Source organism: Sinocyclocheilus anshuiensis, unplaced genomic scaffold (assembly GCF_001515605.1).
Source record: "Sinocyclocheilus anshuiensis isolate Anshui unplaced genomic scaffold, SAMN03320099.WGS_v1.1 scaffold364, whole genome shotgun sequence".
NCBI classification, from domain to species: Eukaryota; Metazoa; Chordata; class Actinopteri; order Cypriniformes; family Cyprinidae; genus Sinocyclocheilus; species Sinocyclocheilus anshuiensis.
This window is the reverse complement of record NW_015555735.1, coordinates 557,954-562,289: the sequence shown is the minus strand read 5'-3', so window position 1 is coordinate 562,289 and position 4,336 is coordinate 557,954.

The window sequence follows — 4,336 nt, the reverse complement described above, 5'->3', positions numbered from 1 at the left end:
ATGCATAAATAATATTTTGTTATTTTAAACATAAAACATTGAATACTGATATTTAAAATTATTTTAAAAACGAAAAGATACTTTAAATGTGAAATTAAAACCGCCAGCAGGTGGCAGCAAGTCACTGTTAAGAAGTGAGTCATTGCGATTGAACCGAATCATTTAAACGGTTGATTCATTCAGGAACGAATCGCCGTCATGTTGCACAGAGACGCAAAACAGTGCTGTGGCTGTGTTTGGATTTTTTTTGTTGGCAAAATAAAGCAAAAACAGGCAATATAGTGTCTAAAACGTAAGTCTCATAATATTACCTTTTTGTTTATTGAACTGTTGAATAAAATCACATTTGTAGTCATGCTGATTTTAGAGGTGAAAACTGGCGCTCTTCGTGTGATATTGACTAACTTTCTCTCTATGGTATTTTTATGCACAATGGCGTTAGTCTTTCACAAAACATAGCTAACGTAGGGACATTATAACTACCCACCATATTGATTTACGGTCTTAAATATGTCCAGCGCTTTTTTTTTTTTTAAAGGCTGGTCCCTGTTTTTATACAGTCTATGGTCTGGTCCAGCGTTTATCGGGTTGTGCGTCAGTAATAATGGTCCGTGGGGAAACACGGTGTTCCATGTGTAGTTACAGTAAATGGACTAAACGAAGCCTCGAGGCAAATAATTTGCCTCAATGATTTTTTTGTATTCGAGTTACTCGAGGTGTTCGAGGAATCGTTTCAGCCCTAAGCATGATTCATATTCAAAATGGCAAGCTAGCACTTGTTTATGGCGTGTATTTTTGCAGCAAATATAGACTACTGCCATCTTGCTGATATAGATGGGCAGTTAATTTATCTCACGAAACTGCCGAACATACATGCTAGTTAGCTGTGTTCAAATGCAACATTTTCCATCCCAGACAACAACAGTCAGATTTCAACACAACTAGTTGTTTGTTGGAGGTTTGGTATGTCAGCGCCTTTATTCAACCCCCCTGGAAGTTTGCTTAGGCCCCCTAGTGGACCCCGGCTCCCTGGTTGAGAACCACTGCTTTAAGATTGAACTGGATTGAAGGTGCAATGTCTGTGCATTGTCAACAAAAAGCACTCTATTTACTTTGCACAATTTATTTACAATTGAAACAATGTCTGACACTTCAGTTTATCTTTTCTTGTTTTATTTATTGCTTTGGCTGATCTCATCATACTCCTATTCTGCTCCACGCCTCTTCCACTCCCACATGCCCAAACTTCAGTTGGTATTGTTGTGGTGGAATTTTGTCTATTGTCACTGCTGTCACTCACACTCACACCAGCACATATTTTATCACGGGAAAATCTCCCCAACTCTTTTTGTGTGTGTGTGCTTGTGTGTGTGTGTGTGCAGGACCCCCTCCTCCTTTATCTTCCTCTCTTGTTCTCATTCACACACATTTTTCCCACCCATTTCAACACAAACCCCCCTCCTTATCTGTCTCTCTCGACTGGCTGTCTAAAACCTTGATGTCCTCTCTCACTACCCACAATCCTTTCCTGTCCCCCCTCCTCCATTTTATACACACTTTTTCATCTAGATTCATCATTGCTCAACCCCCAAACCCTTCTGTCTGCCCCCTCCCTAAACACACACACACACACACACATATATATACACACACACTACGTTCCCTGGCTCCCTCTTTGTCTGCCTCAGTAAATCAGCAGAGCCTGCTCAGTTCCAGGGGATTAATGTTTGTATGCCAGTGAAGAGAGCAATGAAAAAACTGGGAGAGGCAGAGAGGACTCGATTTTTGTGTAGCGCCTGTTGTGTTTGGAGTTTCAGAGCTCTGTGGGAGCAGACAGCCTAGTGTGTGTGTGTGTGTGTGTGTGTGTGTGTGTGTGTGTGTGTGTGTGTGTGTGTGTGTGTGTGAGAGAGATTAGCTGATTAGCTGATTAGCTGTACCGTTTGTTGAAGAAGAGCTCAGGTATGGCATGATAAAGTGATATCAGGTACTTTTAATATGATCCTGTCCAATGTTAGCTGCAGTTGATGCACTTTAAAAGCCTGTCAGACCTTTTAAACACACCTAGAGAAAGTGTTTGCACATTTCAAAGAGGATTAAATCGCAGGCATGGATATTCAAATTAGCGATAGATCTGGGTGAGGTTGAACGTGTGTCATGATCAGTCCCACATGCTCCACTGACAGATGAGAATGTAGAATAACAGAGCTGATGTACCGAACTAAACATCCTCAGAGGTGATTGGGCTTGTCATATTCAGGTTTTCCCAAAGCATTGTATGCTAAATTACACAGGCAAGTTAAGGCTACTCTGATTTATCTCTGCCTTCAGATTTTTTGTGTATATGAAATGCTGCATAAAAGTCATGCTAAAATATGCAGCTGTGACCCGCCTCAGCTCCCAGTGACAGAAGCAGCTCTGATTGTGCTTTGAGTTTGTGTGAATAAAGTGCAGAATCGAAACCTTCAAAAGTTTGGGGTCAGTAAGATAAAAAAAAAAAAAGATTATTTAGCAGTGATGCATTAAATTGATCAAAAGTGACAGTAAAGACAATTGTAGTAATGTTATAAATGATTTATATTTTTAAAAAATATACTGTTATTCTAAAGTTTCTATTTATCAGAGAGAACTGCAGAATATATCATGGTTTACACAAAAATGCAGACAAAGCACTTTAGCATATTAGAATGATTTCTGGAGGATCATGTGACACTGAAGACTGGAGTAATGACTGCTGAAAAATTCAGCTTTACCATCACAGGAATAAACTACATTTTAAAATATAGAAAAAAGTATAATGAATGCTTAAATAATAAAGTATAAATCAGTATGTTGTGTGTTATTGTTATTATTATTATTATTATTATTAATACACTTTAATGTATTTTCAGATCAAGTAAATGCAGCCTTGGTAAGCGTAAGAGACTTAAAAACATTAAACAATATTGTTATTCCTTCATGTGACATTACTACCATATTGTTTATGCTCAACTTTTAAAATATTGGATTTTATTGGATATTATATCTCGATGCATATAAGCACATTTTACCCTATGAAATGATTGACAGTCCATGCCAGTGTTCCCATTTTTGTTCAAAAATTTCAGTGACCGAAATCCACTTAGTTGGCCTATTTTTTTTTTTATAAGAAACTATTGACTTGTGTCTTGTGTTGATTCTTTAAGTGTAGTCATTATTCAATTTCACTCCTGTCTGACACACAGCACAATTTGAAAGTCAGACTAATAAATATAAATGTGTACTGACTGTGCGAATGTGCTTAACCATATTCAACTCTCTTAAACAAGGCCAACAACCGTATTCCTCTGATGTGGGAATGAAGCCATAGATGCAATGAAGGAATATCTGATCGTGACATGATCTGAAACCTGTCAGAAATGAGTTTGGGAAAGCGAGAGAGAGTATGAGTGATATGCCTGATGTACGTGTGTGACGTTCTGTAATCACTCTATGTAGTTTTCATGGGAACTCCTGGCCCTGAGGACACAGGCAAATAAGCTTGTGTTTAAAGCAGCACTTCCTCCTCTCATTGTTGATGTCGTTGCTTCATGCCCTTTTATATCTCAACAGTCATCTCTCTATTAATTTACATCTTCAGGGATTAAAGTTTTCCGTCGCTACGACGGATTTCCGTCAGTTCATAAAGACAGTCACTTGCTTCATTCCTGAATGATTCAGCCGTTCAAACGAATCAATTGAATGAATGATTCGGTGATAAAATCAGTGACTTGCTGCCACCTGCTGGCAGATTTAGTTTAATTTTTAGCGTATAATTTCCGTTATTTCAATTATTTAATATTTCTGTATTCAATGTTTAATGTTTTAAATATAACATTTTGAATACAGAAATATTAAATGATTTAAATATCTGAAATGATACTCTAAAAAGGAAACTAAATCCGCCAGCAGGTGGTGGCAAGTCACTAATTTTATCTCTGAATCATTCATTCATTCAATTGATTCGTTCGAACGGCTGAATCATATAGGAATGAAGCAAGTGACTGTCTTTATGAACTGACGGAAATCTGTCGTAGCGACGGAAAACTTTAATCCCTGCATTTTATTGCAATGCTATAGCCCAATTCTAGACTACTGCAACTCCCTTTTTTGTCAGTCAAGTGAATCAGCAGAATTATCGCACGTGAGAATTTTTTTTTTAAATGCCGTTGTTACCCGACATGCCATTCATGTCATTTTCATTGTATGAATGGAGGGATTGTGAAGTTTTAGGAGGAGTGGTTCATGTCAACTAGTATCACTAGTCTAATGTGAATGTAGCCTGCTTGCTTTTGCACCTCAAATGCCTTCCTTTTTGTAT